This window comes from Zea mays, chromosome 5 (genome assembly GCF_902167145.1).
Source record: "Zea mays cultivar B73 chromosome 5, Zm-B73-REFERENCE-NAM-5.0, whole genome shotgun sequence".
NCBI classification, from domain to species: Eukaryota; Viridiplantae; Streptophyta; class Magnoliopsida; order Poales; family Poaceae; genus Zea; species Zea mays.
Window position 1 is genome coordinate 152,750,924 of NC_050100.1, and position 13,689 is coordinate 152,764,612.

Below are 13,689 nucleotides of genomic sequence, written 5' to 3' on the forward strand. Positions count from 1 at the left end.
GGTATTCTTCTCTTTGGCCAGGAACAATCACTTCATGGCATAAGCTCAAGGACATGCTGGTGACAAGCTTCCAAGGCTTCCAGACGAAGCCAGTCACAGCTCAGGCTTTGTTTCAATGCACGCAAGATCATGAGGAGTATCTCCAGGCATACGTCCGAAGGTTCTTGCGTCTAAGAGCACAAGCGTCTACAGTGCCCAATGAAATTGCCATTGAGGCCATGATCAAGGGGCTTCGCCTAGGACCTACTGCCCAGTATTTTGCTAGAAAGCCTCCACATACTTTGGAGAAGCTGCTTCAAAAGATGGATGAATACATCTGCGCTGATAATGACTTTCGTCAAAGAAGGGAGGAAGCCTACAGGTTCCCTGAGATGACCAAGGGCTTTGGAGGGAGAATCCACCCAAGGCACGTCAGATCAATCCGCTCCACTCAGAATGACGATAGAGGAAGTCAACAACAGAGGCCATAATATTCCTCGCAAGCTTCGGGGCAGCAACAAAGCTATCTTCGGCCGCCAGCTCCAAGGGGCAGAGGCGCCAGAGGCTTTAGAGGAAGGTTTGGGGATCAGCCTAGAAAAATTTATTGCCTATTCTGTGGTGAGGACAAGGGCCATACTACAAGGATGTGCCATGTCACCATTCAGAAACAGAAGGAAATAGTAGAAGCTGCAACCCAACAGAACCAGCCGAAGCAGGTCATGCACACTGCTTCGTATCACTCACCCTACATACCAGAGTATGTGGGTAACCATTCTGCAGCTTCTGTTGCTTCAGCTAGCCAGCCACAGGCATCATGGCAACAACCTCCACCCCCGCCACCACTACAACCTGTGTATTCACGAAGCCAGCAGCCAGAAGGGAGTCAACAGACCCATCAACAGCGAGACTTCAGGGAGGAGTCCGAAGCTCGTACAGTCAACAGTACTGTGCCAGAATTGAAGCATATCTACTAAGAGATATCCTACTCCTAAAACAATTTTTACATTCATTGCCATTTTCTTTTTTAATAAGGAACAATTATTGAAAACTTAGTTCTCTCGTCATTTTTCATTTCTTGTAATAGCTTCGTTTTTGCCATAGTGGAATATATCTTCTACACAGATTCGCCGAAGCTATAAAAAATCGTTATAAGGAACGCGGCATAAGTATCACCGAAGCTACAAAAAGTTGTTCTACGGAACGTGACATAAGTATCACCGAAGCTACAAAAAATCGTTCTATGGAACGCAACGTAAGTTGTCGAAGCTACAAAAAGTCGTTCCTAAGGGAGCGCAGTGTAAGTTTTCTGCTCAAAAGTCATTCCAAAGGGAATGCAGAGCCAAATACCGCCGAAATATAAGGCGAAGTGCGAAAAGTCAACGCGAATACCGCCGAAATAGAAGGCAAAGAAGTTCAAAAGACGTTCCTAAGGGAATGCAGAACTTACAGCGAAAAGTCAGCGCTGATACACCGAAAAATAAGCGGTGAAGCCGAAAAATAAACGGCAAAGAGATTGTGTATGCCACTATGGGGATGTGTGTGTGTCTTCGGCACAAAAATCATTTTGCATAGCATAACATCATTACATCATTTCACATAACATAACATCATACATCATGTTGCATCAATGGCACAAGAAGGGGATACAATGTTGATCTTCGGAGAATGCTTCGAAAAAGCGAAGTTGTGCTACGGCACAAAATAAGTTTTGAAGAAATACAGCTTCATCAGCTCTAATATGGAGGAAAAAATCTACTGTTGACGAAGCATTAAAGCTTTTTGGTGGCGTCTGGAGGACTTTTCACGAATCATAAAAGCTCTTCTTTACGAAGCATGAAAAGAAGGGAAGGTGTTTTTTTCGCCGAAGGCTCAAAAATGGTATGTACATAAAAATTTCATGCATCGTAAAGAAATGAATTACAAAACTATTTATATATTACATTCAAAATCCATGATCACCAAATATTACAAGCATAGTTCAGCAAATGTTACATTAATAATCTAGCAATGTCTCTACAATAACTATTCTTCTTCTTTCAAAACTTTATTTGCAGCTTCGGTCAGCAGTTGGGTAACGACTTTGTCTATAATAGTTTCGGCCATGCTAATAATTTCTGATGATTCTTTTGCCTCTGCTTCGGCCAGTGGCTCGAAGGGCTCTGGGGGAGGAGATAGTTCAGCTGCGGTAGAAAACGTAAATTATTTCGAAGTTGCAAAAGTAAACAACAAAGGTAAAAATCATTAAGTAATACCTATTCGTCTCTCAAGCTCGGCAGCCTTTTCAGCTGTTTTTGTTGCTTCTCTAGTGTCGTGAGTATCTTTTTCACTTTTCTTTATTATTTCGTGAGCCATCCCTCGACCGCCATTCTCCCAAATGTCAGTGAAAAATTTTCCGCCTATTAAGCTTGCCTCGGCTGAGGGATCCTTCGTATCATCAATGGAGAAAGCAGCTTCGGCTTGGGCCAAAGTTTTAACATGTTCGCACCCTACTCTCTCCAAAATAGCTGCAACTCCCCTCGCGCCAGAAAAGGCGCAGACGTCCCCACGGCCACTCAAAACTTCCTCAAAAGCTTCGGCTTCGCTGCTGATCCATTCAATTGGGCCCTCAGGATCGCCTCTTATGAAGTTGTCCTCGCTTGAATATGCGCCAACGTTGGCGAAGCTAGTTTTTATTTTCTTCACGCAGTCCATAGATTTTTCAAAACATCTTTCCTTGGATATGCGAAGTTCTTCAACGTTCTTCTCTAAATGATTTGTCCATTGTTCGCTAATTCCTCGTTTAGCTTCTGCAACTACGCACTTCTCTTTAGCTTCGGCCAGTTGCTTCCGAAGGTCTTCAATCTCAATTTTTTGGGCTTCAGATTGGGTTTTAAAGTTAGCTTCATCCTTCTTTACTTTATCCACCAATGTAAGTAGAATTTTATCTTTTTCCAAAGCTTCGTTCCTCAGCTTAATAACCTCTGTTCGAAGGTTGTTGAAAGCAATGGTGTAGCTCTCGTCTTCGGCATTCTTTTGCGCCCTCAAGGCGTTGCTAAGTATTAAACACTATATGAAAAAAATTAGTATAAGAGCAAAAGAATAATTCAAAATTTATAAACTTCCAAATATACAATTTTTGTACCTTCAGACTGTTATATGCGAGGCTATCTGCCAGATCGTCCTTCGTCATAGCACAAAGGCCAGCTTCGAGCTCGGAAAGCCCATACTTCTGGCCATCTCCCGACAGACAGATAATTCTTTGTTGTTTGGGAGGCAGTATAAGAAGTCATCTTCGTCTGTGCCATTGAACACTAAGGACCCTTTCGGATACTTCAGTTCTCGGGCATAGTGTTTAGCTTCAAAAATCTCTTCTTCAGATAATCTTTTTCCCGAAGCGTGTCGTACAATATAATCAAGTACTTCGGAAGATGCTTCGGGAGTAGGAGTGGCAGTTTTTTCAGGCAGAATTTGTTCTGCAGCTTATTTTTCCAATTCCTTTTCTCCAATTTCCAAGGATTTCTCCTTGGCGGGCTCTGAAGGCCCAGCTTCGGTCTCGGTCTGGCTCTTTGCAGCTTTGGCTTCGGTTAGTTTTGTCCCAGTCTGCGCTTTTGAAGCTTCGGCAGTTTTCCTTGGAGTAGAGCTTGAAGTCTTTATCGTCTCCAACGCATCTAGTACATTGACCATCCTTTTCCTCTTGGGGGTCGTTGTAAGACCTTTTTGTGCCTTTGGCACTGTCACTTCTGCCGAAGGGCTTATAACTTCTAATATCTTTGTTCCTTCGACCCCTATCTCTTCAATATTATCGGCCTTCGGCTCAGCTAATTTGGCTGAGGATGCCTTCGGCATTGCAGTCGGCTCTTCAATCTTCTGCGTAAACGCAGGTTCTTTGGCTTCAGTAGCCGAAGAGGACTCACCGCCAAATTCGGGCACTGTGGCCGGTTCAATGTAGCGCGGTCGGTGAGTAAGAACCTTCACCTTTCTCCTCTTCGGCGTGGGCTCACTCGGAGCAGCTGAAGTAACATCCTTCCCAAAAGTTGCACTCTTTCTCTTCTGCCCCCTTGGCGGGTAGCGGTAGTCAGGATACATAAATCTGATAGCATCAAAAACTCTATTTAGCCTCTTCTTTTTTCGGCTCCCGAAGGCCGCAGATAGTGCATTATCTTCAGACTTGGAGTAGGCTCCAAGTAGTTCATCGCTGGTGTTTTCAACGCACTTCAGCTAGTCGTCGTCTAGTTCGATAAATTGGTCTCTAAACCTGAAGGTATATTTTAATCGAACCAAACCACCTTCGTTAGGGTTGCTGATGGTCTCTTTTGGCATCTCCCAGTTGTCAACCAATGGCCATATCCTGTAGGCCACGTGCTCTTGGACTAAGTCCCTTGTCCCAATAAAGGCGCAGACTATGCTGAAGGCCCTCTGGCACGCTTCGGTTACCTCATTAATCTCTATCTTCGGCTTTCGGAGGCCAAAGCGCGACTAGATGGGGCGCATGATGATATCCTTTATATCTTCTCTTGCTTTTAAATCATTCTTCACGTAGAACCATTCTTTCATCCAGTATCCAGGCCATCTCTTCCGAAACGTTGGCACTGGGCAGCTTGAGCCTGAGCGAGCAACAAAGCTGTAGCAACCAAAGTTGTTATGATACTGCTCCTTACCCCAGGGCTTGGTCTCATATAAAAGTTCGTGCATGCTGCAGAAACATTTTACACTCAATTCTGAACCTTGACTCCTCACGGCCCACACGAAGATCCCCATTCTGATAATTACTTCGGGGGTAATCTGGTGAAGGAAAATCTCATATATCTTTAGAACTTCAACCACAAATCTGCTTAAGGGGAACCGAAGCCTAGCCTTGAAGAAGCTTCGGTAGATAACGACTTCATTCTCTTCAGGAACAGGAACAGTCTTGTCTCCATTGTCAGCCCTCACAATAGATATGTATCGAAAATACCTTCCTCTCATGTTATCAAGATGACTCTGTCTGATAGTCGATTTTCCGAAGACTGCGTGACTTGGTCGCCAGGGCCGATCTTCGGAGTCTTCGCCCCGCTTTCTGCATCATAACTATCACTGTCATCGGTATCTTCAAATAAGCCTTCTAGAATTTCTTTCGTAATCTTTTCTGTATTTGTCTTTGCAATTGACTCAATGAATCCAGCAGTCTTTTCCTCAAGAAGCTTCTCCTCTTCGGTTAGCTTCGCTTCCCAGCAATTGCTTTCTTGTCTTGAGACATCTTATCTTCAGAACTGACGAAAATATGTCCTTAAATCCGAAGCTCAGAAAACTTAAGAAACAATGCAACTGTTAGAAAGCAAGAGCTAAGAAATCAAGCAAAGCAAAGTAAGCGTACCAAATGTGCTCGGGGTGGGTTCTTATTTATACGCCCAGCGCGCTCCAAGTTGGAGGGCCCAGGTTGTCATTGACTGTTGCTATTCTAGCAAAGGGAAGGTGTTTTTTCGGACCTTCGGCTTAGGGCCTTCGTGCATATCACAATCTGAATTCGTTATTCTAATAAATTAACATTGCGAGGGGCTACTGTTGGGGGCCTTCGTCTTTCGAAGGTCCTAAAAAAACATGATTTAACAATGTTTCTGGAGCATAATACATAAACAGGTACCTTCGGACTCGGATCAGAACCACAATGTGAAGAAGTACGAAGAATACGAAGGTTGGCGCAAAGCCGAAGTTGTACGCAGGGGACCTTCGGCATGATAGCAGAAAGGGGAACCGACTTAAAAGGGAAAAGGCTATTTGGACCTTGATGGATTACTATAGAGTCATTAGCAAATGTAAAAGGCATGAATGTAATTTTACATGGGCTGTGTCCCGTGCCTATAAATAGATGAATAGTGCTCCCATACTGTTCACGTTGACTTGTCATTCTGCTTTTGTGTCACGCTTGTATTTTTATCTTCTTTCAAGCCAAAGGTACATTTGTAATTTGATATCATTTCTATTTTTCCATTATAATATAATAGAAATGAGCTTACAATAATATATAATTGTTCATGTTATTTCTTATGTTTCATATGTTTTTTCTTTCATTAATGTACACTGTGATGATGAAGGTATGTCCTTCATGACCTTCGTCTGAAGATCGTTATATCCTAAAGGAAATAACGCTTCGAAGGACGAAGAGCATTAACCATTAACCTTTCTTTGTGTTGCCTTGTTCTCAATTCATAGCATTTGAGAGCAAGTCCCCAACAACCCCCATACTGTACACACTGATTGATACTTTTTTGTGTGTCACGCTTGTTCTCATACCTTCTGTCAAGCCGAAGGTACAAATGTAACCTTGTATTATTATTATTCGTTCATGATTATATAATAAGAAATATATTATAATGTCATACGATTATCCATGTTATTTCTCATGTTTCATATGCTCCATGTTTCATTGATATATCTGTGATGATGAAGGTATGTCCTTCATAACCTTCATCTGAAGATTGTTATATCCTTAGGGAAATAATACTTCGAAGGACGAAGGGCATTAACCATTAACCTACTTTTGTGTTGCATTGTTCTTAATTCATAGCATTTGAGAACAAGTCCACAACACATACATTACACTTGGGAAACATTGTTAAATCATGTTTTTGAGGACCTTCGGAAGACGAAGGCCCCCAACAGTAGCCCCTCACAGTATTAATTTTCTATAACAACGGAATGCGACATGAACGAAGGCCTTAAGCCGAAGGTCCGAAAAAACACCTTCCCTTTGCTAGAATAGCAATAGCCAATGACAGATGGGGCCCACCAAGTTGCAACATACTGGGCGTATAAATATAAACCACAGCGGCAGCATTTGATACGCCATTTCCACCATTTGCATTATTTTCTCAAACTTTTTAGCTCTTGCTCACTAGCTCTCGCTTGATTTTCAAGCTTGTCGAGCTTCAGTTTAAGGACGTGTTTTCACCATGTCTGGGGAGAAGATGACTGAGGGAAAGAAAATGGCTGCGGAAACGAAGGTAACTGAGGAAACAAAGTTGTTTGAAGAAAAGAAAACTGTGGATCCTTTTATCGCCGCGTTTGTTGAGTCTATGTCAAAAACGAACACAGAGAAGATTACTAAAGAGATTCTAGAAGGTTTGTCTGAAGATACTGATGACAGTGATAGTTATGACGTAGAAAGTGGGGATGAAGATTCTAAGGATCGACCGTGGCGCCCAAGCCATACTATCTTCGGAAAATCGACTATCAAGCAGAGTCAAATCGATGCCATGAGGGGGAGGTATTTTCGCGACATGTCTATTGTTAGAGTTGGAGGAGATAATACTGCCCCTGCTCTGGAGGAAAACAAAGTTGTGATATACCGAAGCTTCTTAAAGGTAGGTCTTCGGTTCCCATTGAGCAAGTTTGTGGTTGAAGTGCTGAAGATATACCAGATCTTCCTTCATCAGATTATACCCGAAGCTATAATTAGAATGGGGATTTTCGTTTGGGCTGTAAGGAGTCAGGGGCTAGAGCCAAGCGCGAAGTGCTTCTGCAGTATGCACGAGCTTTTATATGAGACGAAGGCTACTGGCAAGGAACAGTACCACAACAACTTCGGTTGTTATGGATTTATTGCTCGCCCCAATGCAAGCCACCCAGTGCCAACATTCCGTAAAAGGTGGCCCGAGGCCTGGATGGAGGAGTGGCTTTACGTTAAAAATGATTTAAAGGCAAGGGAAGACGTCAAAGGAATCATTCAGCGCCTCATCTGGTCTCGCTTCGGCCTCTGAAGGCCGAAGGTGGAAATTGATGGCGATGTTGAAGCCTGTCAGAAGGCCTTCAGCACTGTGTGTGCCTTCATTGGAACGAGGGATTTGATTCAAGAGCACATATCCTTCAGGGTATAGCCACTTGTGGAGAATTGGGATATGCCGAAGGAGACCACCGCCGATTCCAATGAGAGTGGTCTGGTCCGATTGAAGTATACCTTCAGATTTAGGGAGAAGTTTGATGAGCCAGACGATGATTGGCTGAAGTGCATTGATGCTACCAGTGATGATCTACTCGGATCATACTCCAAGGCCGAAGATAATGCTTTGTCCGCAGCTTTTGGGGGTCCGGGCAAGAAGATATTGAACATGGTATTTGATGCGGTTGGCTTCGTATACCCTGACTACCACTACCCTCTTCGAGGGCAAGGGAAAAAGAGAAAGACTACCGCTTCGGCCACCCCAGCTGAGCCAAAGAGTAAAAAGGTGAAGGTTCTGACTCACCCACCGCTATACATTGAACCAGCGGTGCCTGAATTTGGCAAGGGAACTTCTTCAACTGCCGAAGCAGAACAAACTGCTCCGATTGCGCAGAGTGCTGAAGAGCTGACTGTAGTGCCAAAGGTGCCTATAGTCGAATCAAGTAAAGCTAAAGATGATAAGGTCGAAGAGCCACAAGCGAAAGAAGTGATACAAGTGCCAGATATCCTGAGCCCACCGGCAAAGGCAGATTTGCCGAAGATACAAAAAACTTCTGCCACAACTCCTAAGATGAGGAGGATGGCCTGCGCGCTAGACGCTGTGTTGGAGACTACAAAGGCCTTGAGCCCTGCTCCTACAAAAAAAAATTGTTGAAGCTGCCAAAACGCAAGCCGAAGCCGAAACTGGGCAAGCAGAAACCAAAGCTACGCAAGCTCAGGCTAAAGCCGAAGCTGGGCCTTCAGTGCCCACCGAGACGAAGCCTGCCATGCCTGAGGAAAGAACAACAGAACAAATTGCACCTGAAAAGATCCAAGCTTCTGCTCCCGAAGCTTCGGACAAAAACGTTGACTACATCATTTGTCATGCTTCGAGAAAGAAACTATCCCAAGAAGGAATACTAAAAGCCAGACACTACACCCAAAGATTGAAATATCCGAAGTGGGCCTTAATGTTCAATGGTAGTCATGAAGAAGATTTTTTGTACTGTCTCCCGGATACAAAGAAATATCCGTTTGCCGGGAGATAGGTAAGAGCATAGGATTCCCAAAGCTGGAAGACGACCTTTCGATTTTGTCGAAGGATGAACTTGCTGACAGCCTAGCATACAATAGTATAAAGGTATAGAAGTTAACTTTGAATTTTAGAATGGAGTATTTTATTTGCCATGCTCAATTGTTTCCTCCTCTTTGCACGGCTTAATTCTTAGTAATGCCCTAAGGGAGCAGAAGAATATTGAAGACAAAAGCTATACAATGGCCCTTAATAACCTTCGTTCAGAAGTGATTGAACTGAGAAACGAAGGTCTGGAAAAAGATAAAATATTAATCTCACTAGTAAACAAAGTAAAGGAAGACGAAGCTAACTTCAAGGCTCAGGCCGAAGCCCAAAAAATCGAAATTGAAGACCTTCGGAGACAACTGGCCGAAGCTAAGGAAAACTACGCGCTCACACAGGCTAATCAAGAAATAAGCGAATATTGGAAAAATCATCTAGATAAAATGTTGAAGAACTTCGCAAATCCAAGGAAAGGTGCTTCGAGAAATCGTTGGATTGTGTGAAGAAATTGAAAACTAGCTTCGCCAAAGTGGGTGCCTACTCTGCCGAAGAAAACTTCATACGAGGCGACCCCGAGGGTGTTATTGAATGGATAAATGGAGAAGCTCAAACCTTCAAAGAAATCTTAAGTAATCGTGGGGATATTTGCGCGTTTTCCGGTGCGCGGGGAATCTCGGCTATTCTAGAGAAGGCCGGCTGCGATCACGTTAAGACCATAGCTCAGGCCGAAGCTACTTTCTCCGTAAATGATATGAAGGATCCTTCGGCCGAAGCAACTTTAATGGGTGGAAAATTCTATAATGATGGCTGGGTGAACGGCGGTCGAGAGCTGGCCCATGAAATTATAAAAAAGAATGAAAAAGACACCCACGATGCCCGGGCAGAAGCAAAGCGAGCTGAAGAAGCTGCAGAACGCGAAAGGCGTATAGGTATTATATCTTGATTATATAGCTTCGGAACTTGTTTTATGGCTTCAAACTAAATGTGATTACCTATTTCAGCTGAACTATCCCCACCACCGGAGCCGTACGATCCCCTTGCTGATCCAGAGATGAAGGAATCATTGGATATCATAAGCACGACTGAATCTATTGTCGATGAAGTTGTCGACAAATTACTGAATGAGATTGCAGAAAAAGTCCTTAGAGAGGAATAGGTTTTATTGTAATAATCATTTCGAGAAGCTTGATGTATAAAATTAATAAAGGAAGATTAGACCTCTTTTTGTAACGAAACTGTGTAACATTTGATGTATACAACATTGAATCGAATATGTAAATTATTCCAATTTATTTCTTTGTGATGCATGAAATTTACTCACATACCATTTTTGAGCCTTCGATGAAAAAACACCTTCCCTTCTTTTCATGCTTCGTAAAGAAAGAGACCCCTTATGATAAGGCTGATTCAACTGTATTTCCCGAAGCTTACTTCGTGCCTTAGCACATTCTCATTTTGACAAAGCATTTGCCGAAGATTTTCTTCGTATTCAATTCTTGTGTCGGTAATGCAGTATGATGTAATGCTATGTGAAATGATGTGATGATATGATGCAAAATGATGAGGATGCCAAAGATATATAGCCACACACCCACACTAGAACACACAAGCTCGGCATCCCCTTAGGAACGTATTTTGAGCTTCTTCACCTTCTATTTCGGTGATATAAGTTCTACATCCCCTTAGGAACGTCCTTTGAACTTCTTCGCCTTCTATTTCAGTGGTATAAGTTCTGCATCCCCTTAGGAATGACTTTTGAACTTCTTTGCCTTATATTTCGGCCATATTTGGCTCTGCATTCCCTTTGGAACGACTTTTGAGCAGAAAACTTACGCTACGCTCTTTTAAGAATGACTTTTTTGTAGCTTCGTCAATTTTGGCTCTGCATTCCCTTAGGAACGATTTTTGAGCAAAAAACTTAAGCTGCGCTCCCTTAGGAACGACTTTTCATAGCTTCGTCCATTTTGGCTCTACATTCCCTTATGAACGACTTTCAAGCTTCGTAAATCTATGAAGAAGGTATATTTCATTTTGATACAGGCAGAATTATTACAACAAATTAAAACAAAGTTTTCATATCTTGTTCCTTATACATAAAGCAAAATGGCATAGAAAATAAAAGTATTTTAGAAGTAGGATATTGTTTAGTATATGTGTTTTGATTTTGGTACAGTGCTGTTGACTTTACGAGCTTCGAACTCCTCCCTGAAGTCACATTGCTGTTGGGGGTGTTGGCGCCCTTCTGGCTGCTGGCTTCGGGAATAAGTAGGTTGTAGTGGTGGTGGCGGTGGAAGCTGAGGCCAAGAAGCCTATGAATGACTTGCCGAAGCAATAGAGGCTGCAGGTTGATTGCCCACGTATTCTGGTATGTAAGGAGAGTGGCACGAAGCAGTGTGTAAGACCTGCTTTGGCTGATTCTGCCAAGCTTCTGCTTTGGCAATCTCCTTTTGCTTCAGAATGGTTATTTGGCACGTTCTTGTAGTGTGGCCCTTGTTCTCACCATAGAATAAACAATAAATTTTTCTGGGTTGATCCCCATATCTTCCTCCGAAGCCACTACCGCCTCTGCCCCTTGGAGCTGGTGGCCTGAAGAAGCTTTGCTGCTGTCCCGAAGACTGTGAGGTGTGTTGTGGCCTCTGAAGCTGGCTTCCTTTGTCATCATTTTGAGTAGAGCTGTGGATTGATCTGACATGCCTAGGGTGGATTCTTCCTCCGAAGCCCCTAGTCATCTCAGAGAATCTGTAAGCTTCCTCCCTTCTTTGGCGGAAGTCATTGTCAGCCCGGATGTACTCATCCATTTTCTGAAGCAGCTTCTCCATAGTCTAGGGGGGCTTCCTGGTGAAGTATTGAGTCGTAGGCCCTGGCCAAAGACCTTTGATCATGGCCTCAATGACGATTTCATTGGGCACTGTAGGCACTTGTGCTCTCAGGCGCAGGAACCTTCGGACATATGCCTGAAGGTACTCTTCATGGTCTTGAGTGCACTAGAACAAGGCCTGAGCAGTGACTGGCTTCGTCTGAAACCCTTGAAAACTGGTGACCAGCATGTCCTTAAGCTTGTGCCATGACGTGATTGTACCCGGCCGAAGAGAGGAGTACCATGTCTGGGCCACACTCCGAACTGCCATGACGAAGGACTTCGCCATGACTGCAGTATTGCCCCCGTACAAAGATATAGTTGCTTCGTAGCTCATCAGGAACTGCTTCGGATCTGAGTGCCCATCATACATGGGGAGCTGAGGAGGCTTGTATGATAAGGGCCATGGGGTAGCCTGCAGTTCTGCTGATAGAGGAGAAGCATCATCAAAAGCAAAATTTCCATGATGGAAATCGTCATACCAATCATCATCATTGTAGGAATTATCTTGACGAAGCTCTGCCTGTGGAGGTCTTCGGTCCTGGTCATCTTGAGTAAGATGACTTATTTCTTCAGCAGCTTCATTGATCTTCTTCTGAAGATCGGAAAGACGAAGCATCTTCTCTCCCTTCCTTTCGACCTGCTGTTCGATAGCTTCGAGATCCCTTATTTCCTGGTCCAGCTGATCCTCTTGGGGGGTTGGACTTGTAGCTTTCCTATTTTGAGTTTGGGCTTCGCGCAGCGTGTCCTAGTTGACGCCTAGTGGCTGCAGTGCATCCCCTAGTCCTGAAGCTTTCTTCGGCAGCATGGCGAATGTCACAGCTTGCCGAAGGTGGTCGAATGAGTTCACCGGAGGTGGGCGCCAATGTTGGGGACTTGTCCTCAAATGCTATGAGTTAAGAACAAGGCAACACAAAATGTTAAAGGTTAATACCCTTTGTCCTTCGAAGCATTATCTCCCTTAGGATATAATGATCTTCGGACGAAGGTCACGAAGGACATACCTTCATCATCACAGTATATCTTAATGAAAGAAGAAGCATATGAAATATGAAAGGCAACATGAATAATCATATGATATTATTAATATCTCTTCTTTCTATTATCATGGATAAACAGAAACAATATTGAATTACATTTGTACCTTCGGCTTGACAGAAGGTAAAAGTCCAAGCGTGACGCACAAGCGAATACAAGTCAGCGTGAACAGTATGGGGGTACTGTTCATCTATTTATAGGCACAGGGCGCAGCCTGTGTAAAATTACATTAATGCCCTTTATGTTTACTATTGACTTAAGGACAATCCAACGAGGACTAGATAGCCTTTTCCCCTTTAAGTCGGTTCCTTTTCCTGCCGCTGAGCCGAAGCTCCTTTGCATGTAGCTTCGGAGTAGCATCAACCTTCGTCTCGACCAAGCTTTTCATATTGTGTACAGTTTTATTCTGAGTCCGAAGGTACCTGTACATACATTACACTTGGGAAACATTGTTAAATAATGTTTTTGAGGACCTTCGAAAGACGAAGGCCCCCAACAGAAAGTATCATTAATAATAATTAGAGGTCAAAACATCTAATAAATAAATTAGACCAATGATTAACCTATAATTTTGGCACTATAATAAATTCTACACCAGTTACTAATTCCGTGTTCAAGAATTTCCATTATTTATTTAGTGAGCCTAAATGAACCTATTGATTATAACTTCTAAATAAACATTAAAATTCATCCTAAACAGAATTAGTTATAAAATCACTTATTAGTTTTTTTACCACATGTCTACCAAATTTTGTCATTCTTTCTAATCCAATATTCTAAAATTGGTGCAAACAAATAACATGCCTAATAACAATTCACACATATATACTCAATAATTCACATACACATGAATTGCCAAATCAC